Source organism: Mesocricetus auratus, unplaced genomic scaffold (assembly GCF_017639785.1).
Source record: "Mesocricetus auratus isolate SY011 unplaced genomic scaffold, BCM_Maur_2.0 Super-Scaffold_100023, whole genome shotgun sequence".
Lineage (NCBI taxonomy): Eukaryota > Metazoa > Chordata > Mammalia > Rodentia > Cricetidae > Mesocricetus > Mesocricetus auratus.
In genome coordinates, this window is record NW_024429204.1 from 29957313 (window position 1) to 29981354 (window position 24042).

At 44.2% G+C, this 24042-nt stretch overlaps 1 long non-coding RNA gene across 1 annotated transcript; it reads left to right on the top strand.

Annotated features, from left to right (window-relative positions):
- The first annotated feature begins 12364 nt into the window (after window positions 1–12364).
- Window positions 12365–13946, top strand: LOC121133675. Its single transcript, XR_005870630.1, has 2 exons — window positions 12365–12550; window positions 13113–13946. It is a non-coding gene; the product is annotated as an uncharacterized LOC121133675 (long non-coding RNA).
- The last annotated feature ends 10096 nt before the right edge of the window (window positions 13947–24042 follow it).

Below are 24042 nucleotides of genomic sequence, written 5' to 3' on the forward strand. Positions count from 1 at the left end.
CGGATCCCTCAGCATGTGTGAATATAACATATGTACACATATACATATGTTCTAGTGTATATAACATATGTACACATATACATATACATACATAAACAGACATACAGACAGATAGACAATAGTCAGAGTGGACAGAGGCCCTGGAGCAGTCCCCAGGGAATGTTCAGTTGGCTGTTAATGCACAGGTCCCGGTTGACTTCTAGAGGAAAAAACAAGACTTAAAATGTCAACAAACAGGACTTACTTCTAATCAGTATGCCTACTGCTCTCATGGACCACACTGAAGACACAGTTTTGGAAAATAGCAGCCCCTCCAGGAGTCCCAGATGGGCATTGGTGTCACTTGTAGAGAATCATTTTGGGTCTGGAATGCACTGTCTCCCAAAGGATACAACTCTCATAATTAGTTCCTTTGGTATTTCTGTGTGGTGTCTGGTTATAGTCTCAAACAGAAGGTGACTCAAGGAAGGACAGGACATCTGAGGTACATGTAGCCAAGACCTCAGTCTTCTCAACATCAAGTCTAACGGAAGAGAAAAATTCCTTTCCAAATTAGTATAAAGAAAATTCTGGCAACTGACCAAGACCCCAGTAAATTTAGGACTCAAGATGGTTCCATCTGTGTGATGAAAGAGCCAGAACATACTCTGTGTGTAGCAGTTGTGTCAACCAAGGGGCTGATGTAGGGCGAGGTTGAACCCTTACCAATGGAATGCATTCAGCATGAAATGCTTGTTTTATTTGGTCTCCTTAGACTAAACTTATAAATTCCTAGAGCATAGTTGTCTTAGTTAGGGTTACTATTGCTGTGTTAAGACACCATAACCAAAGGAACCTTGTAGGGGTGTTATTTGGGTTATGTTCCACATCATAGTTCATCATCAAGGGACAAGCACTCAAGCAGGGCTCATCTCTCATGGCTTGCTCAACCTTCATTCTTACACAACTCAGGACCAGCCTAGGGATGACACCACCCATAGTGGGCTGGGCTCTTCCCCATCAATCACTAATCAAGAATATTCCCTATAGACTTGTCTATAGCCTGATCTTCTTTTTTAATTAGAAGCAATCCCAGTTCCCTCTCCCTTCTCTTCTCCCATGCCCCCCACCGACCCTCATCCCATCCCTCTTCTGCTCCATAAAAGGGTGAGGCCTTCCGTGGGGGATCATTAAAGTCTGCCACATCATTTGGAGCAGGGGCTAGGCCCTCTGCCACTTAGGCAGAGTATCTCACTATGGGGAATGGGCTCCCAAAGTCCATTAATATACTAGGGATAAATACTGTTCCACTACCAGAGGCCCCATAGACTGCTCAGGTCTCCTAACTGACACCCATCTTCAGGGGGCTTAATTCTGTCCTATGCTGGTTTCCCAGCTGCCAGTCTGGGACCCATGAGCTCCTCCTTGTTCAGGTTAGCTGTTTCTGTGGGTTTCCTCAGACTGGTCTTGACCCCTTTGCTCATCACTCCTCCCTCTCTGCAACTATTCCTCTATAGCCTGATTCTTAAGGAGGCATTTTTTTTCAACTGAGACTCCTTTCTCTCTGATAACTCTAGGTTGTATCCAGTTGACATAATACTAGCCACTACAATAGCCAGTTTTTAAAAATTGCTAGTTATAGCTATGTAATTACCAGACGTATAATGGAGACATAGCACATTGAAGGGTTCTCAGTGAGAGGGCTAATACATCACTGTCAGGCCCCATCTTGATGTGATGAGAAAGTATCTCCCGAAGAAAGTGTTAGTGTGATGAGGAATGTGGTCCCTAATCTCCACTTTGGCCTTATCAGTGAGTCTATCATCCCTGTGGCTCAAACACTACCCAATCAGCTATAGCATGACCTCTTTGGACACAGGATCCCTGCATCTTGTTTTCACACCTTGGGCCAGCATTTAGTATGGGACCTCATGCCTGTGATGAATTAATGAATCAACTAAACATATGCTTGAGAGAAGAAGTACACAATTTTTGTTCTATGTAAGACCAAGTTTACTGATGTTTATTGTGTGTCATAATCTCCGAGGACTGCTGTGTAATTACCAATGTTCTATTTTGGTTTTTAAAATCCTCTCTGGCAGCCTGGAAGTAGTGGCACACACCTTTAACCCCAGCACCTGGGAGGCAGAGGCAGATGGATCTCTTTGAGTTTAAGGCCAGCTTGGTCTACAAAATGAGTTCCAGAACAATCAGAGTAGTTACACAGAGAAACCCTGTTTTGGAAAAACCCAAACAAGCAAATGAAAAGCCTCTCTGACTTTGTAGCAAGCAACTTATAAAGGAAACATTTAAAGTTGTTTAAAGGTATAAAATATGAGACATATATGTTTGAAGAAGTATATTTAAAGGGACAAAGAGTCTGCAGGCAGTTGAACTATCAGTATAATCTCTCTAACCTCCAAAAGAATATATTTCTTGGCTGATGAACCACACTTTGGAATCATCTCCCAAATCTGAATGGCTTGGTCACAAACATTCACTCCTCAGTCATTCTGCATGCATAGAAGAACAGGTAGGATGGAGGGTGGTCTATTCTTTTTGGTCAATAAGGAAACCAGGTCAACAAAGACTCCATCTCAACTCAAGCTCCCATGATCCCTCAGGCATGGTAAGGAAAATCTGCCACCCACATGCTGGCTATAAAACTGCCATCTGTAAGTTACACACATCGATTATGTTCTCATTTATCTGGGTAAAACAGGTGATATTGTCAGGTCTAACTTCAACAGGGAAAAAAAGAACCTTCTTCCCAAAATTCCACATAGGAATTGAAATATTGGTGAACAAACAGGACACCTCCCAAACAGTGAGTCTGCAAGACACCTGCATTTTGCAACTCAAACCTGACAATGACATTCACCAATGGTTTGGAGACATTTGCTTGCATTAGCTGAAGGCAAGGATATCTCCTACAGGCACTGAAGAAAGTGAGATTCCTTTGTTTCAAGCTACAGTAAATAGAAATTGAGGAGACTCCCAAGTCTACCTCAAGGTTATGCCAGTCTTCCAGACACAACCGTAGACTATAGCCATATAGCAAAGAAAACTTGGTATTGTGGCATTAAGAGAGGGACAACACTCAATGTGGCAGAGGTCAATTAGGTTGCAACAATGGAGTCTAGGAAGAGTTGGCTCTGGGCAAGGTCTTGAGGTATTCTCCTGTGCTTGCCTAACATACAAGCGCAGGGTAGACAAGTGATCCCAGAGACGTGACAGGGGCAAGCTACTTACATGGGTATGGCTGTCTGGTCAACCATCCTTGCCTACTCTGTCCAACTTGTTTTGGAAATGGATTGTAACACACTGTCCACACGGCTCCATTATGTGATTCTAAAGGATTGGGGGGAGCAGGTCAGTAAAGACAGAAGAAAGTCGTTTGCATAAGAAACAAAATGATCAGCTTGCTCTAACAAAGATGAAATTATACTGGAGAGATATGGTAATTAATTTTGCATAAAACAGGTAATTGTTTAATGACTAACCAACTGCATTAGAAGAACAGAATCAAATTCTTGATATTTGGGAACCTGTGATAAGAGTTTAACTTTGAATCAGTAAAAAAATGAATAATGTGATTTTTTTAAAAAAATCACCCAAGATAATTGAAGAAGTATTGGAAAACGCCCTCCTTCACACCACAACACACATAAAAACAACACCCAAATGTATAAATGATATGCTTTAAAAGTAAACTTTGGAAAATAATATAATAAATATTTTGAAGTAGTTTTAGTAACAGCTTGGGAAAGTTGATCCGTAGAAACTTTAAGATATTTCATACTATGAAGAAAGGTTGACATATTTGATTGTGAAATGTTTCTTAAATGTGCTTTTCATGAGAAATAACATAACGAATTCAAAAGAAAAGTGACAGAGTAAGACAAATATTTTAATATATATAATAAATGATGAATAATCAAAATATTCAGAGAGTCCTTTACAATCATTTATTTAAAATCCTCATATAAACAAAGGCATAATAAAAATCCTCATGTATAAAATACCATTTAATATAAAATATATAAAGGCTAATAAACATGTGAAAAGCTGTCAATCCCAAGAAACACCAGTGACATGTTTATTAATATTTTAAAAATTAAATTTATATTAAATTACTAATGGTTAAAATAAAATTTAGCCAGTTAAATCCAGTGATAGTTAAATTCTTGAAAATAAATGTCCAATGCAAATCAAACTGATTAGGGACTTGGGCTAGAAAGCCAGAGTGTTAGGTACTACAAACTTCTCAAAGTAGCTTTCAACAACTATATTGCCTCTCTTTGTTATAACTTATTTTAAACATGCCTATTTCCCAGGGCTACTGTGAGATTAAATGTGACAACATGGGAGATGCTGAGCACATTGCAGTACTTGGCGATGATTAGGGTTTATTACTCCCTGTCAATGAGAGCATCAAAGTTAAAAATGCATGGCAGTTTCATTTATAGAATGGTGCCCTACAGAAATAACCACCCACGGGCATAAATTTCATTTTACAAGAATATCCATTTCAACATTTTAATGGTAAAAATTTATAGACTATCTTAGGTGTTAATTACAAGAAAAGGAGTTGCATAAATTTTGGCGATCTTTTCTTTGTACAGCGTTATGCAACTGTTTACAAAGAATGGGCCAGATCCCTGTTTAGTGAGATACGAGAATCTATATGTACATATTTAGGGATATATGAAAAACAAAAGTCAGAGACTCATTCCAATAGACCCAAATCTTGAAGGTCAGGAAGGGGAAAGGGAAATAATATTGGGAGATCTACTGTTTTATAACTTCCTGTAGGTGTGTGTTTATATACTAACATAAAAGTGTTTTGTTGGGTTACCCTACATGGGACATCATACTCCCCCTAGGCTGTGGAATAAAAAATCCCAGTGTTAAATATGAAATATCTCCCCTCACGTTGTTCATCAAGCCTGTTCTAGAGACCTCCCCTACCCCAAATAATGTGAGATATTGCCATTGTTCTTGGTTGTTCACCAGAGCCCTGCTGAAGACACTACACACTTTGGTTATAGGACATAGAGAAATCAAGTTATGACTACTATGGGGAGCCCACCACAGATGACCACTCAGACACAATCTCCAGCCAACTCAAAGTCTTTATTCCACCTGGGTGGGACTACACTCAGATATTCAGAACCCAAGTATAGCTCCAAGTGTTTGGGGTAAATTTTATAGAAAATTACATATCCGTCCTCCCATTCCCTTGCCCTCCCATCCTCCCATGCTTCTCACCAACCCCCCCAACCCACACACCATCCATTCCCCAGGGACAGTGAGACCCTCCACAGAGGATCATCAAACTCCTTCACATCATTTGGGGGAGGGCCCAGACCCTCCTTTCCGTATCTGGGCTGCAATAGTATCCCTCCATTGGGAATGGGCTCCCCAAGTCCATTTGTGGCCTGGGAATAAACCCTGGTTCCACTGTTCCATAGACTGTCTTGGACTCCTAGCTGATACCCACATTCAGAGGGCTTGGTTCGGTATAATGTTGGTTCCCCCACTTTACAACTAGGGTCTATGTGTTCTTGTTAGGTCAGGTCAACTGTTTCTAGAGATATCTCCAGTTCTGTCTTTTTAAAGGTGAAAACCACATCCTGGTATCTTGCTCCTCAGCTGCAGAGGGAGATTTTGCACAAGCAAGCAGTTTAACAGAAGCTAAGATGAGCAGTTAGCTGGAAGGGAAGGCTTCCACAAGCAGGCAGCTGAGGAGAAGCTATAATAAGTTAACTGAAGCGTCTTGACCTCAGGTTCCTAGAATAGACTTGGGTAATTTTCTATGAGATTCTCCATCAGATTCTAGTCAAACCTAAAATGACCTCAGCAAGAATACAAGATGGAAGAACCTTTGTTGTGTCTTGTCCGATCACACTGATCAGGAAGCTTTATCCCTACTGGCCAGTTTTCATAGTACCAGAAGGGGCCATACTAGGTACAAGAGAGAAAACCATTGAAAGTCTTACCCAGCTATGCCTCCTGTGAACTACAATAATGACTAATATGGCATAATATGCTCGTGGGTGCAATAATGACACACATGTTTTGTAGTTACCAACCAGATTTCTGATTGGACTTAAGGCATCCTCCACGGGGAGAAACTTTCATGATAGTGTAAATCTGGCCCAAAAATTTATGGTCATGAAGTTCAAATTTCCAGGGGATGGGGGGTGAACCTATTACTATTATTCTACCAAATGGTCATACAATCAAGCTTACCTCTAAATTCACATCTCTCTCACCACAGATTGGTGCAGCTCTCAGACCTCATTGGAGAAGTTTCCTCATATAATGGATGAGATTTGACGGAGAAACAGCTGGTTGAAGTGCAGAGCATAAATGTCTGCAGAGTGCCCAGCCACAAATGGGACATCTGCGTCATGACTCGTCTCTCAGAGCCCAGGGGCCATCACTGGAAGAGGAAGGTAGGAAGATTTTAAGAGCCAGGGGTTGGGGAGAACTCAAATGAAACTGTCATCTGGACATGACAGGACTGTGTACTCGTGAATTCCCAGCAGTTGTGGTTGACTGCATAAGACTTGCACAAGACACAGCCAGTTAATATTCCTGCATGACGGGTTAGATGCTCACAAATCACATATTGACAGCCATTGCCAGCTGATGACTTCTGAGGGAGAAAAAGTCAGCTTTATTTAAAGATGTGTCCCCTGACAGGTCAAACTCTCTTCAGTGACTGGCCCAATGCATATGTGGACAGCATGAATTGGACTTGGTGGGTTATAAAACAAGATAGTACCAAATTGGGAGTGGGTGTGGAAGCCCAGTCTTGTCTGGCCTACTCTCACTGTTCCCTTCCCAGTGTCTGCTCACCTTCTTTTCTGTTTCTGTCAGCAGTTGGTAGCTTTTCTTGTTTTTTACCCTTAGCAAAGCATGCGACCCTCAAGTTTACTTCTCTATCAAGATATTTATTGTTTTCCTTTCCTCCAACAAAAATTGGGTTTTGAAACCAATTCAACTGTGCTATTATGAAGCTCACAGGCAAGCTGCCAACAGCCTGAGTCTTACACTCCAGGTGGACACAGAAAGGTGAGGGGCAGATGACTACAGAGAACCCAGGGACCTATCCTTGCTAACTGTCGGCCCAGGAACTCACCTTCCAGTTTCTTTCTTTTTTTTTTTTTTTACGAGACAGGGTTTCTCTGTATTGTTTTGGAGGCTATTGGTCTAGCACGGCCTTGAACTCACAGAGATCCTCCTGCCTTTGCCTCCTGAGTGCTGGGATTAAAGGCGTGCGCCACCACCGCCCGGCTACCTTCCAGTTTCTGCACTAACCACATGGAAGGCTCAGAGCACAGACCGGTTGTAAACATCTCAGAGCCCAGTGCAATTTTGACAGCAATGAGGTTCAGAACTATGGATCATGGAGAAAGAAGAAAGATGCTGAAAAACAACCCCCAATTCCCTTGTTTTGAGAGTTCAAAATGTCCAGGGAGAGCATCTTGGTCACTGACTCATCATAGTATCTAGTGGGGCACCAGGAACCCCATACTGCTGTGCTGAGAGAGCCCGAGATCAAGATAGGAGCCACTGAGAGCTCTCTCTCCTCTCTTGAGAAGAGTGACTAGCTCAAGGCTGGGGTGTGAGCCGCTGCAGGCATGTAGTCAGAAGCTCCGGGAGAGCTCACACCCCACATCCTCCCAGACACCGCCCATCTCTTCGTCCTAGCGAGGGGCAGTGTTTTCTAGCCATGCGCTTCAGAGTTGCATAGATGTGGGCTCAAAGCTTTGGTCTGTGAGTAATGAACTTTGAGATCTGATACTTCCTAAAAACAGCTTATGTCTTCACATGCGCAGTTCTCAGCCCCAGGCTTCTTCCCTCTCCTTGCCTGTATTCTTCTTATCCTGTCCTTCACCATCCACTTCCTGGTCTCCCTCCTCAGTGCTCCTCTCCTTTTATAGATGTGGCCATCCTCGATGAGGGCTGTACCTCATATTCTTTCTCCACGTCTATCTCCAATGGAAGACAGTGAGCTGTAATATTGACAGTACAGTCTGTCTCTCTTTAGTTTCCCTCCCTGTAAAAGCTTGTGTGAATGGGGAAACATTCAGCAATAAAGAGAAGACAGGGAGAATTTCTCCATTATAGAGAACCTGTTAAATGACATCCACCTTCTATGAGAGCACTAGGTACCACAGCCTCCCTTCCTAACCTAGGCAGTCTTCTCTTGTGCACCCCACTCTCCTTTGAACCCCAGGAGAACAGGACCCCACAGGCAGACGCCCTGCTGTCTTCACACCTACACTTCTATCTTGCCAGCCAGAGGCAGTTTGTTTCTTTGTTTCTGTGCTAAGAGGCACAACCTTGTTTCAAGGGAAGTGTGAACAAACAGACCTGAGGCAATTCTTCCTCTCTATCTCTTTCCCCAACCCGAACAGCTGCTGGTCCCTCATTCTCTCCTCCTTTCTCCCCAGCACTTTCTAACACCACAAACAATGCCTGGTATTAGACCACTCTGAATCTGTCCTGGATTCACTGCTGAGTTCTACAATCCTGTGGCATATTTTCTCCATGTGTGCAAATGTTCTAAGGGCATTATCATCTCCACTATACCGTCAGTTCTGTTAGGTGGGCCAACAATGTGTACATGTCATGGTTCAGTCAAGTGCGGCTTACTATTATCGACAGAGGACACCACAGTGACAGAAAGTCCTGTGTGCAAGTTTATGGGAAGTATTAGATGAGGCAATGCAGAGAAGTCATCAGGGTAGGGACTTTATGCCACAAGACAGTCTGTCTGAATTTGGAAGACACACTCCTGATCTGTAGAGTAGGCTTACCTTCTTGGACCATACCATCTAAAGTTTTGAGATCAGAGTTATGTCCATTGAGTCTGAGCTGAGAACCATCACATACAACTACATCTCTTATCAGATAATTCTGGCTTGTGTCTGGATTTCTCACACCCACATAGGCTCATATTTTGAACACTTGTTCCCTAACTAGTGGTGCCAGGCTAAGGGGCTGGGGAGTCCTTGAAAGGTGGGGTCTAGCTGGAGAAAGTGGGTCACTAGGAGTGGAACTCTGAAGGGGACATGAAGCCTCTGGGTCCTGTCTCACATTTTTTGACTGGTGTGAAGAATCTCTCTCACATGTTCCTGTTGACATGAACTACACTGCTCCCGCTCTATCTCCACCACGGTGTATCATTCCTCTTTAAGTTGTCTCTGTCAGCAACACAAAGTAACATGAGATCCCAAGTCCAGACTCAGTTATTCCAATTCTGGGTTTTCCTAGCCAATGGTATCCCTGCCAAGTTTTCCTCCATCCTCTCAGTATTTTGGAGGATTGGCCAGGACATGTTGGGAAAGTATATTTATCACAAAGCAATTATACTAATACATGGGGAGGAGGTGGCTTGGCGAGCTGAGTTTATCTATGTAGTAGAAGCTCCAAACACCTGCGCCTTGGTTGACTCCAGCATACATATGAGAGTGTAGAGGCCAGAGCCTGGATGTCCTATAAAACTCCCGAATGCCTGTCTTGTCCAGCCTTTCAAAGTCCTTCAGTTCTTTGGGCATTGTGCACCCCGTGCATAGCTTTGGGATAGGAAAGATCAGAAGCCCCCCACATTTCTGCCACTTGCTTTTCCTTCACAGGGAATCTACCACCCACTGAAGTGACCCAGGCAACAGTCCTAGGATACATGACTTAAGAACTTATGGAAGTCCTTCCCTCCAGGGCAGATAGTTGACCACCTTGCCCTAAGTGTAAAGGCTTCTTTAATGTAGTATACTAGGCTCGCTGCTAGCTCCAGCCTTGTCCTGGTCCTGGCATACACAGAAGGAATATAACAGAAAGTGTAAAGTACTTAATGGCAGTAAAGGGTTCCTGGAATCTTAATCATAGTTCTTAATGCTTATTAGGGGAAGTGGGCTTTGGAGTCAGGCCTTCCAGGCACAAATTCCAACATCTTGGCACAACTTAGCTGCAATGTTTTCTTTCATTTGTAAGTAGAGACAATGAGGAATGGTGATATAGATTGAAGGTACATCAATATAGACAGTACACATTAGTAAGGATGAAAGTACAAACGGGATCAGGCTTTACCATCTTGGAAGTAAAAAGGGAGAGAGAGTAAACTCCTACCAGTCCCTGTATCCCATACTAAGTGTGTTATATGCTGGTTTTTTTCCTGGATTAGACCCCAGAAGTCTACTGTAGGTCTATGATACCCATATTCACGTCAGTACATGATGAGCACAATGAATAAGGTAGTTTCTCCAAGATGCTGCTTTAGTGTGAGGTCACAGCATTTCTATCCATGCCCTTGAGATTCCAAATATCTTCTCTCTTTGCTTCCACATTGAAACCATTCTGGTTACAACCATGTCTGGGCACCCCAGTCCCCTCTGTCTCTTTAATTCACCTGGGTAGATTCTAATCTTGTCTGGGATCTAGGCTTAAAGTAGGACCAACTGGGAATCTATGGTGTTAACCGGTAGTCGTGCAATAAGCAAAAGCTTCCGGGTTCAGGTGCCACGGCCTGCAGGGTGACCTCGAATATCTCTTCTCCAGTTGCCTTCTAAGTATAGTCTCACCAGAGGTGAGAGTAAAAGTGATTATCAAATTACAAGAAGAAAGCGCCTCGCTAGGAAAAGGCTAGCACTTTCTGAGGGATGTATAATTAAAGCCCAGTAGATTAAAATCCCTTTAAGAAATGAGTAATACAAAGATTAAGGCTCATCTGATACAGCTTCCTGAATAGCTGCTCAAAGATTTATAGGCAGAGGATAAATCAGCTCTGGAGAAAGAGAGAGGAGAAAATGCATCTTGCTGATAGCTTGCATCTCACAATGGAAGGTGTGTGTGTGCAGGAAAGAAGCTGGCCAGGCAGTCAGTTCCAGGCCAGAACTCAGGCTTTTCTTCAAATCCATTCTAAGGTGAAAAGGAAGAAAACCCCTTCCCATGAGCGGGCCAAGGACAGTGTCCCACAAAGGAGTTGACACGCCGAATTCCTTTCTTGGGCAGTTATGCTTTTTTTTTTCTTTCATGCGCAGAAAATGGGCAAAGAAACTTAGAGTAATTAGGTGGTAATGAAGTTGTCAGAATAAGCTATTGACCAAAGAGCAGACAAGGGAAGAGATGAAAAATTTAAACGGTTCTAATTTAGCTGATGTGGAAGCCGCACATCCTTCGGCCATGTGGGAATCATCCTCAGTGTCTAATGAATGAGATTTCTAGACAAGACAGGGAGTCTCCCAGAAGGCAACGGGAAAAGGGACTGGAATCAAAGTCCAAACTGATAATGGGGAGAATAATGTGAATTATAATCAGTCCCTGATGGTTTTTATCCATTTCTGCGATGCACTTGAGGATATATTATCTCATTCAGTTTTCACAGAAACGAGAGGAGAGAAACGTCTGTAGGTTTGGGTGTGGGGACTCCACTGATCGGGTTGGCGAGGCACACAGGGCAGTGTCTGCTACACAGAAAATGTCTGACACTGATACTGATTTCAAAGAAGGAAAAAAAAACAAAAACAAAGAACAAACACTTCTCTTTACCACCCAGAAAGAAAAGATCTCAGTGAAGTATTCCTAACATAAGAGCAAGGTGGGCAGGATTAGGGGTTTGAACATATTTTTCACTTAAAAAGAATCCTGGTACCCAGCCCCTCACACTGGGAGCTGTGTATGTGTGGACTCCTTGGGGTAGGATTCACTCATATTCTCGTGACCTTCCAGCACGCAGCTCTTGCTCATCTCCCAGGCTCCTCCAGTCTCAGCAGGAATGTGCTTCCTTCCTTCATCCTCCACAGGACAAGTCTTTTTTTCTGTCTTTTTTTATCTTATTTAAATACCATTTTTCAAAATGTATTTTCCATACCAACCGGTCTCCCCTCCCTCCTCCCCCCCCATCCTCTCGCTCCTTTCTCTGAGTGTACCCGCTCCCCACCCACCCCTCCACCATCTCCATTCAGAAAGGGACAGGCCACCCTCCCAGGGGCTTGCACAAAGCATGGTGCATCAAGTTGAGGCCGGATGGAGCTCCTCTCCTTACACTGAGGAGGGGCCAGGCAACCCAGCATGGAGAGCAGGTTACCAAAAGAAACAGTGCCAGGGAGAGGCCTCTCACTGTTAGAAGCCTTACTAAGGACTAGGCTACAAGACTGTCACACACATGCAGAAGGCTGGCCCCATGCAGGCTCCTTGACTGCGTCCAGTGTCCATGAGCTCCCTCAAGCTCAGGTCAGCTGTCTCTGAGGGGTTCCCCATCATGACCCCCCTGAGGACAAGTCCTCCTGTGGCCCAGCTTGCCAGCACCTGCCACTCTCAGACTAGGAAGGTTCTGTGAGTGCTGCTTTGTGAGGTCACAGTGGCCAGAACACTCTGAGGGAGCTGGGAGTCTAGAAGATCACACAGCAGGACTGGCTGGCCTAGGAAGGCTCAGCACTGGGAGGAAGAAGCAGAGAAATAGACTTGTGGGCGCCCTGTGTCCTCTGTCCCTGAACTCAGGTGGCGATGCCATCCGGTCTTGTGCCCTGGGAGTACAAATGAGCTCACCTGAGCCAAGGTAAGCCAGCATGAGGTGACAGGTAGAGGATTCCTGAGGAGGAGGGTGTGTGGGGCTTCCCGGTTCCTCCTCCAGTGTCTGCCCGGTTCTGCTTCCCTGCTCCTCTCCTCCATCCGAACTCAGAGGCTCACATCCCAAATTGTGATGCTTTCAAATCTCACTCCTGCCTTCCAGCTTTTGTTCACCTTGCAGCCAGTTCCCCCCAGTGCCCCGCCCTCAGCAACCCTTCAGTGGAACCATTTCCAACCCCACTGATGATGTCCTCGCGTCCTCTTTCCTGGCTGTGATTCCACAGCCCTGCAATTCCTCCTGTGACATTAGTGCTCTCTCTCTGTCTGTCTCTCTCTGTCTCTCTGTCTCTGTCTCTCTCTGTCTCTCTCCTCTCTCCTTCTCTCTGTGTCTCCATCTCAGCTTGGAAAACTCAGAACTCCAACAAAATACAGTTGCCTTTCCACTCTCATCCAGTAAGATACGGCTGGAGACAAACCCACAGGGCCGTAGACCTGGAGTTCCTTTCTGGTCACCAGGAAACTACTCTAAACACTAGTCTCTTCTCTCCTAGGTGACCAGCCACACCTGTTCCCACAAACCCAGCTCTTGGTCTCCACTTCTTGCTCTCCGTGGGTGGTGACTGCTCCCCATCTCCCCAGAGAATACAGTTTAGTGGAACTTCTGTGGATCTCCTCCTGCGACACTACATAGCCGATTTACCCTTCCACCTGTACACAGATGCCTGAACTCACTGCTCTGCTTCCTATCTGGGCAGGTTCTGGAATCAGCCTGCATGTTGTTTTCTTGACTTTTTTCCTGCTATATCCACTAGAGAGGGGACTGACTCAATGGACCAGATTCCAGATTCCCAGCATCATTGCAGGTAGATGATTCTGCCCAAAGGGGAGCACTACTGTGCTGTGTTCTGAGAGGGAACATCTTAGGTTAAGTACTGTTTCTGCAAAAGGACCAACCAGAGGGATCTTTCGGGAGAAGTCATGCATAGCACTGACTGTAGTGAGGACTTATGGATTTATACTTACTGCCACGCACAGCAAGTTGTATGCATTAACTACCAACAGTCTTGTGTGTCCATCACACCCTCGCGAAGCGTTTCTTTGAAATGTTCAAGACGTGTGAAGCAATCTCTCTTCTTGGTTAAATCCCAAACAATTAGTTTTTTAGAAATAAATGTAAGGTTTACCTTTCACCTTCTGATTACATTATGATAACCTTCAGACCCCCTCAAAAGTGATTCTGCTTTTTGAACTGCTTGGAGATCTGAAGAGTCATAATATGAATTCCTTGGTCCATTGCCACACCATTGTTGGTGCTGTCAGCCATTGCTTCCCTCCCACCCCATCCCCGTCAAGATCCAATAAATGTTTTCCTTGACTTGGCAACAGATAACTGACTTTGTGTAAATTAATTAGAATGCATGGGCCTGAGACTCATGTGTAGAATTGGGAGTGGGGTTTCTCATACAGTGTCAAAAGATGCCCTTGTAGGATCTTGTGTTCTTTCCCCTGAAGAGTGACCTCTGCTGGAAATCTCAGTTCTCATGTAAAAGATACTTCCCTCAGAGGCCCCAGCACTGGCTAGTTTAAAGTGGTGGAACTTGACAGCTGGTTACTAGTGCCACTGAGCCAATAGGAAAAAAGGGAGTCTGCTATACTGAAGATGTACTGCATCCTATTACCAAGGGACACTGGGTGTTTGGTGCAAAATGAAAACAGGAAGTGTTACAATTTTTAAAAAGCAGCAAGGAGAGAGAGAGACAGAGACAGAGACAGAGAAGGAGGAGGGAATTGGGGGAGACCAACCTCTGGGGACAGGAACAGAGAGAGAAGCAGAGAGAGAGATAGAAAGAGAAAGAGAAAGAGAGAGAAGGATGGGAGGTGGGCAGGGTCCTTTTAAAAGGGAACATAGTGAATGTGCACAGGTGGTGCTCTTAGTGTCTTCAGCTGAGGGCGTGTCCTGTAAGAACCCCAAGGGCAGGCCAGTGCAGATGCCTGAACACTAACGGTAAGATCTGTGTCCTTTCTCTGGACACTGGGGCACAGCATAGAATTTCTATGTCCACTAGCAAAACCTAATGTAAAGCAAGAGAAGCCTGTAAAGGAAGGTTTATACAATATCTGGACTTGCAGAGAGTATGTGCTGTGACCTGCTCCTAGAAAAACAAAATCAACAAAACAAAATCCCACTGCAATAGAACAGAACCAACAGCCAATTAAAATGCTGATTAAGAGCCAGGGGATGATGGGACAGTGAGTGGAAGAAAGACCCTAGGGACATTGACCACAGTCAGAGGAGCACAGACACCAATCATCTCTGGATTCTTGCTAGGTTTCAAGAGAGCAACGGCTGCTTTTATTTTTCCTTTCTCTGCCATGCTGTGGTTCCGATGTTCTGTGACAGTGCTGAGAAAAATAAGCAGTATAGATAACTGAATGACTTTCAAGACCAAGTCATCTTATAATCCAGGTGCCATGAGAAATCTGTCTACCCCAGAGCCCCCGTGTCAGCAGGAAGTCCAAGCAAGGAGGGGAAACAAGGAGCACAGGTGTAACGTGTATTCTTTCCCTCCAGCTGCCTGGGTCCAAACGCTGTCTCAGCCCCCAAGTAACACACAAGACTCTATATTAATTATAAAGCTGTTGGCCATTTGCTATGGCTTCTCATCGGCTAACTCTGACTTAATTATTAACCAATAACTGCTAATCTGAGTATTTCCAGGTGGTCTTCTCTTATCGGAGAAAGGGTCATGGACCTCTTACTTATCTTGCATCCTACATGGTGACTAGCTGTGCCTCTGTTTCCCAGAATCCTTCCCCTCTCCTAGTCCCACCTATCTTGCTTCCCCGTTGGCCAACAGTGCTTTATTTATCAACCAATAGGACAAACATATACACAGAAGGACCTCCCCCATCACACAGGCACAAGCAGAACTGAGGAGGATGGCATCATCTCATCTCCAGCCAAAATGACCCAGCTGCCATACTGTACACCAGGGACCCACCCTCACTCACTGTGGCCCCTGGAGCGTGATAGGCTGTGCTGGACAAACCCAGACCAGTTTATAGACTATAGAGCATAACAGGGCTGGAGAGATGACTCAGCTGTAGGAGCCCTTTCTCCTCTTGCACAGGACCAGAGTTTGCCTCACAACTCATATGGCGGCTCGGAAGTTCCCGTGACTCCACTTACTTTAATGGTGTAAGCGTACGGGGGTACATACAGTATGAAAACGCAGTGTGAGGTAGTCAGTGCACAATGATGGAATCAGGAGAATTAACATTTCTATCTCCACCAAATGATGATTATATAATAACTGCATATTTATGAGGTACAGCATGGTGTTTCAACCCATGTATGCCATATGTTTCTGATCAAGGCAGGGTAATTAACATGTCCAGCTTACCAGGACTTCATGTTGGAGTTCCTCCCTTCTAGGTATTCATAAAATGCATAGCAGGTTGCTGTGAACTGTAATCGCTCATGGTGTTGTACAGCAAGCAGCAGCTGTTCAGCCACAGAATTGTGGGGCGGTGTGTGACACAGCAAGAGACATGGGTATGTCAACTTATGAGTTCTCAGAGGACTAGCCCTGCAAGCCATGCTTTCCCACTATAGCTGGCCAGGGGGAGCCACCAGATAGACGGGAAGTCAGGCAGAAAGGGGAAGCCTCTGAGGGTGCCTAAGCTACTTATCTTCAGTGGATCTAACTTTCCAGAAAGATGTTCGCCTCTTCTGGTTTTGCCCGGTTTCCCAGCATACTGCCCCTCCCACTTGACCCTGAGAGGAAGTTGAGAATGGCCTCAGCTGTTGTTTATCACAGTCTATATGGTCTTATACTCTTAGCTCTTGGACATATTTTTCTTTGGAGAAAGTAAATATTTAATCTTGTTAGTTGGGTTTTCATCCATCTTATCCTCTCATAACAAACAATCCTTGATGTCTCCTTGGTTATCTTTTCACTATGCTCTCAAGCTCACCCCCAGCTCCTGCTCCCCATCATCACAGGAACACACTGTTCTGACCACCAGCTGCCTGCCCTCTGACCCCAGACTTCTCTGATGGAACTCCCCTCAGCACTCCATTTTGCACAGCTAGTCTCTTTGGACAGGAAGCTCTTCCCCAGATAGACTTAATTACTCACCTTCTCCAGTCCTGGGAGGCTGTCAATCGCTCTGTGAATTACCAGCCCACTACGAGCCATCCTTCATGTCTTCCCCCCACCAAGAACCTGGTATCCTGCTTTTTTTTTCCTGACACACTTGATACATTTTAGCACACAAAGCAATTTTTAATGTTTGTTTGCAATTGCTTTCCTTTTTGTATAAAGTCCCATGAGATCGTTTCCTCTTGTTTCTGTTTAATGATCTATCCAAGTGTCTCACATGGGTCTGGCCATGCTGAGTTTCCTTTAAACATTTGCAATGGGAATGGGTGAACATTTTAAGGAAAATCTTATTATCTAAAGCATGAAGAAGCCAAGCTTCTGTGATAGGAGTAGGCACAAGGTGCTAAGCACTCAGGCCACTCCCTCTATCCCCATCTTGGGCATCTATTGAACACAGCTTAAATCCCATAACTTGGATGATTGCTGGAAGCCCCAGCTTGCGGTTGAAAAGATCACATGATAATGTTTGGTCCATAGACATCCTTGTTGAGCTTCAACAAGCAGTACCTTATATGATGGTTTGGTGAGAAAATATGAACTTAGAAACGAACAGACTTCTTCACTGAAAATCTCAGAGCCTTCAAGCTCATGAATGGTTTAAGTTTTCAAGAGGAATTCGGGGTATTTCCCAAGTGTATTGATGACTGCCACCCCATCCCTAGGTCTGAGGAGACACACTTGAGGTAGTGAAGCTCTCCCTACTGAGAGCCACCTCAACTCCATGTTGTACTGGTCATAATCACCATGAATAATTAACTCATAACTCTTATCTCTATCACGAGCGCTGCTAGTAATTCTGTATTAATACCAGACCTGCACTCATGTGGCTGTTGTGATTAGCAACTCATCTTGAATGATTAATTGCAGTTCACTTCTTAGTCCACATTAAGTACCGGCCCCGAGATGATGTCATGTCAGTGAATCTGAGGAATGAGGGCTCAAATGGGTTTCAGAACTGAGTCTGTTCCTAGCCTCATCACAGGTATGACACAGGATGGTATCCAACTCCAGAGCCTCCGCTTCTCCTTTCTGAAATGATGTTTCTATTTATTCTTTGAGAACAACATACAAACAATACATTTTGATAATATTCATTCCCGTTAACTCCTCCCTTATCCTCCATCACCTCCCTCCCCACCCAACTTCTTCTACCAAAAATAAATAAGAAAACAACCAAACAGCAAAGCCCGAGGAGTCCAGCCTGTGTTGGCCAACTATTCCTAGACACAAGGACTGCCTTGGAGTGTAGTTGACGTACCAAATGTCACTCCAGTGAAGAAAACTGCCTTCCCCTCACCAAGCAGCAATCAAATGCCAATACCTCCTTTGCTAGGAGTAGGAATTTGTACCCACCTCCCCTCCACCATGCTGGGATTTGGTCTGGCTCAAGCTTATGCGGGTCTTGTGCACGCTGTCTCAGTCCCTGGCCTGTCGAGTCTCGCAAAAGCTATTTCTTTGAAGTGCAGAAGATGGGGCAGAAAGATTGTAAAAGACTCTGTTCCTTTTCTTTTTTTTTAAGTGGACTGTTTTGATTCAGTCTGGGTGTCCAAGGTAATAAGATCCCACCAATATATAGCGGTGAGAAATGCAAGCACACATTCCCACTCAGACGCCTCTGCTGGCTTGGCTTTCTTTATTCCGGCAGATGTGTCTCATTGATCCACCGCTACAGCTTGTGTCGTGTTAAAGGCTTGATCCTCGGGTGACATGACAAGCAAAGTCGTAGAGCCTTGAAGAGGGAGGGGAGCTTCTGGAAGGTCTTTAGGTCATGGCGGGGTGTCTTTTAAGGGGTTTGTGGAACCTGGCCTACATTTGGGTCTCCACTCCCTGTCCACAAACTCAGTGGTTTTACTCTGTCATGCTCTGTCACCATGCTGTGTCTTGTCACCACGATCCCAAAGCAAGGAGGCAAACTGACTCGAAAAGAAGCCTTTTAAACTAAGAGCCAGAGCAAACGATGATAGGAAGGTGATTACCATAAACACATGTGCCAGGGACTATCAGAACAGTCTCTAGTGTGATACCTGTGAAGACCACTGCTAAATTCTTCCAGTGAGTTGTAGCAATAAAGCAGGGACTGCCTGGGTATGCTGGGCTCTACAGTGTCAGTAGCAACAACGTTCTAGAGCTATGCAGGCACACACACATACACACACACACACACACACACACATACACACACACACACACACACACACACGTGCGTGCGCGTGCGCGCGCCCCAATGTGTTTGTAAAATATGCAAAACAGTATACTGCAAAGGCTTAAATGCTTGTCAAAGCCCAGGGACGCCGAAGGAGCTTAGAGGAAAAAATGAGACAATCTTTATCCAGGAAGGCTGTAGGGTCAGCGTCTGGAGGGTGTTCACTCTGTGGTAAGAGCATTTCCATCTTTAATGAGAAGCAGGTCCCCAAAGGTTGAGCACAAGTCAACAGCCCAGAGGTAGAATGTCAGTTGGAACGGTTGGTTATTTAGAGCCCAGGCTAGAAAAGAGACAGGAACATGTCTCCCTGCACACACTTGCTTTGAATCACCAGGAAATCAGACACGGTCAAGCCCTGATTAGGGTGCTTTCAGTTGACAACTTTTCACACTTACAGTGGCATAAAAACAATATGCATCTGTTGGGGGAATATTATTTTAAGGTGTGTGACTTGTATTTATGTTGCATGTGTTTAACTCTGTGAAGCTGTGTTACTGTCTGTGCCTGTCTAACACCTGATGGTCTAACAAAGAGCTGAGCCACCAATAGTGAGGCAGGAGCAAGGGTAGGTGGGGTTGGCAGGCAGAGTGAATAAACAGAAAGGAGAGAACAAGGAGAGGAGGACATCGGGGGCCAAGCAGCCAGCCAGCCAACCACAGAGTAAGAAGGAAAGTAAGAAATGCAGAAGTAGGAAAGATAAAAGCCCAGAGGAAAAAAGTAGAAGGGCTAGAAACAAGCCAGCGAGGCTGGGCATTCATAACTAAGAATAAACCTCCAAGTGTGGTTTATTTGGGAGCTGGGTAGAGGGCCCCTCAAAAAAGCCAAAAACATCTAAAGTGCAAAAAGCCAAAAGAGCAAAAACATACAACAACACGCATCTAGTAGACATTGTATTCTGATTTGCTTTTATGTTTGCTTGTTTTGAGTTAGAGTCTCACTATGTAGCCCCAACTGGTGTAGAACTTTTATTGCAGACTAAAGTGATTTCACACTTGCTGTGATGTGCCAGCTTCTGCCTCTCAAGCCAAAATAACATTATATGTCACTAAACCTAGCAGGAATCATAGTATTATTATTTTATAAATTTTTATTTAAATTAAAAACAATATTATGTACCAAACCTAGTTCCCTCCTCTTCCCATTAATTTGGATCTTTCCTGGGATAATAACCCACTGCTCCAAGTCAGTCAGATCATGAGGGAGTCTTACGAATTTTGATTGCCTCCATATTAGTGCTATATAGTGTTACACCCTTTCTGGAACGTTGGCAAGGGAAGTGAGCTTCAGTTCTAGGTATTCATGCGATCACAAAGCAATGAAACCAAGATTTTGCAGGATACTCTTATTTAGCTAAGACGCTCAGTTCCCTGGGTGCATTAAATACCTTCTCTACCCAGTGATTTTGCACCTTACATCAGATTTTCTGAAACTGAACCCTATGATGAATCTAGAACCTTCTGTACTAGAAGTCAGACACTCTCTCTGCATTCTTTCTACACAAAAGATAACCAGTAGGTAGCTGGACTCATCTTTTAATGGAGAGGGACAGAACAGGTTATTTCAATAATACAACCTCTACTTGAGAGGAAGTGGGAGGTGGAACTCTGTGAATTCAAGGCCAGCCTGATCTACATAGTATGTTCCAGGCTAGGACTACATAGGAATACCCTGCCTCAGAAAAGTCTCAAATGCTTAAAAATAAGAAATGTAGACAGGTATCCTTAAATAGAACCTTGTTCCATCTCCCTTTTTCCTAAATGGGGGTGCAGCTCTAACCTATAAGTTCATCACTCAGGACTGAAGATGTGATAAGCTTGCTTTCCTGAGTCTCAAGACTTAAGGAGCATTTCTGAACGAAATCCTTAGGACATGGTGTAAATGAAGGAAATCCCCCTCTCTCTAACACACACACACATACACACACTATATATATATATATATATATATATATATATATATATATATACAAACCTTATGCCTAATATAAATTAGGAAAACACTACAGACAAATCTAGAGTATTCTGTAAGCATGATCTCATTCTCCTCATTGATCTCCCAAGTACATTTTTGACCCATTCTTTGTCCCACTTGTAAAGCTGAAGTTGGAACTGTATAGAATTTGGTAGGCACATGGAATGGACTCCTACACTTGGCATCTTGTTGCATAGAAAGAAATTACAACTGACCAAAGAAGGCTTAATAAGCAGCCTCAGAAGGAGACTGAGAATTTTTCCCAATATTTTGCTCTAAAGGATAACACCAGAGTTGGCCTGGGCATCTGAGTCACTAACCTCAAAACCTGGTTCCAGTTTAAGAAAAGCATCCTTTAGTGATAGGGGTTTAGTCACCACATTTTCCTCTCATTATTATCACCTGCATACCCTTCTTTCCCATCATGTACATAAGGCTCTACAATTGCTGTTGAGAGTGTCCTGTGAGCCATGGATGCATCCCAAGGTATTTGTACCTGAAGGTCAACTGTAGTCTAAAGTCCTTGATGCGATGAACAGTCTTCTGGTGAAAGCAAATCCATGATAAAGACAAACTCGCAAGCACTGACAGGTATCTCAATAACCGAATCCTGACTGCTTCCAAGCAAACACATTTTTAATTGGAGTTCCTCGGAGATCACCTCCTCTGTGATGTCCCGAGGATGGTTCCTGTCTGGCATCCTTGTGTGAAGGGCACTTCACAACTTTGGGTACTAATTATCCTCTGAGGAAAGAGGACAAAGGACCTCAACCAGCAGCTGGTTGCACAATACAGGTCAACTCCCTAGAGACGGCATTTTGTTATTTCAATTTCTTCAAACTCATTATCAGGAGGGACCTATGAACTCTCGATTTATCAGGTCCCAAATGAATGCCAGGACTCACTGCTCAGTAAACTTTTCAGAGCCTTCATCTCCAAGGGCGAGAGAGAGATGATAATACAGCACAGTAGCAGGGTGAATAACTTGGAACAACAACAAAAGAGGGTGTGTATGCAAAAAGCTTGTGCAGCTTAGTGACAGTGTTGTGACTTTTTTTTGTTTTCTTTGAAGAAAATAGCAGCCACATTTTTGCTCCCTTCCATGGGTCAGAAGTTTAGATGCAGTTAAGCAGAATGCTTCATCAGTGTCTCACTTGTCAGTATGGGCAGTTTGGATTGGGAAACAAGTAGATTCACTCATTGTTTTTTTAGGACCATAATACTTGATGTTAGTCGAAAGCCTCACTTTATCTCTGTTAGACATCTTTCTAGTTTGCTCTATCATAGCCTGTCATCTGTTGTCATAACAAAATGTATGAGGTCAGTGTTTATAAAGAAAAGAGGTTTATTTGACTCACTGTTTTGGAGGCCAGAGGTTCACACAGTAAGGCACTGTATCTAGCAAAAGCCTCATACTGTCTTTGCAACATGGCTGGTATCGCACTATTGGACCGCATGTGAGAGTGGTGAATGTTATGTATAGAAAAAAACATGGCTACTTGGTTTGAGGGGAAGCAAGAACGGACAAAGAGAGTCAAATGATAATACAGCAACCTATTCTCACCGCAATCAGTCTAACCCTGTAAGAGCCAATGCACCCCCATGAGATGAGCATTGTTCTGCCCTGAGAATTGTTCTGCTCACCAGCCCTAACCATCTTTCCCTAAGCCTCACCTCCACAGTGATTTGCATGGATTATCAACTTGACAGGCTCTAGAATCATCTAGCAGACAAACCTCTGGGCATGTGAGAAAGTTTCTACATTAGGTCTTTTGAGGTAGAAAACCCTACCAAAGCATGGAGGGGGGCACTATCCCATGGGTTAGCCTGCCATACTGAACAAAAACAAAGTGATCCGAGTATATAGTCTCTCCTCTCTGACCATGGATGCCTCGAGGTCCCGTCACTCTGCCCTCCCAGCCATGATAACCTGCACTCTTTAGTAAAATAAACACTTCAAGCTGCTTGGCAATGCATTTTGTCACAGTAGCAGAGATGCTGGTGACTAACACAGCCTGTAACAGCTCTGACTTCTCTTAGTGTTGTTACGCTGCCAATGAAACTGCACACAGAACTTTGAGGGGCAAACCACAGCAAGTTTCCATCAAACCAGGGATCTAGAGATGGAAGCTCTCCTCCAGGTGGGATGTTGTTTTCAGAGCTCCTATCTGCATTCTCTCTGTAATGTTAGTCTGAAGAAGAACATGGAGATACTGAGGATGCTATAACAGGGGAAGAAAGAGGAGTCTGTCTTACCCACTCCGTGCCCATGGCTCCCACCTCTTAGGCTTCTTCTGCCTCTCGTGTGTGAAGTAACTCACGCGCTTATATGACAAACACACTGGGCAGCGTTCATCAATTTCCTTTCTTTGGCATAAGTTAGAGCAGAGGTCTCGGTGTGTCTCAGTGTGAGATTTCTTCTATCTTCTCCCTAGTACACAGCCTTTATGGGATGCAAACCATATGTCAATTATGAGCCCATCCTTCAAATCTACTGCCCACACGAAGCGTCTCTGCTTTATCTCATTACCCACCTGGCAGCAGACGTCAACAGCTGTTCCGTTCCCCCTGAAGAGTCCACTTGTACCACACCATTAGTGAGCAATGTGGATCAACTGACAATTATGCAATGGAGAAAACTCACAAAGCACAACCCTCAGCAAAATTACGGGGGAAAATATATCCCTTGGTACACATCTCTCTTTCCTAATCCTATGCTCCGCAGGCTCTCTGGGAGCATGGTTCCCTCTCCAGTTTCCTCCCATTGCACCTAGGTTGCTAGGATCCTTTCTCATCTCTGCCAGACAGCTCTAGATAATGCAAATGCATCCTTTATATTCTATCCAAAGTAATCCGTCCCCTTCTTCCTAAATACTTGACGTTTCTTAGTAACATCTTTCTGTCGTGAAAACCTAGCCTTTGAAGACTACAAGGTGGAACAGAGAAGGATGTTTTGACTTGGTTTCTAATCACCTTTCCCACCATCACCATCAACATGACCGAGACTGTTCCACAGGCATCTACTGAGAGTCCCAGTACATTCCCGTTGTGCAGTCCTCAGTATATGATGGCTGATATGTCTGCATGCATCTAACATTTGGGTACATGCACACATAAATAGAGTCATGTGTACAGGGTTGG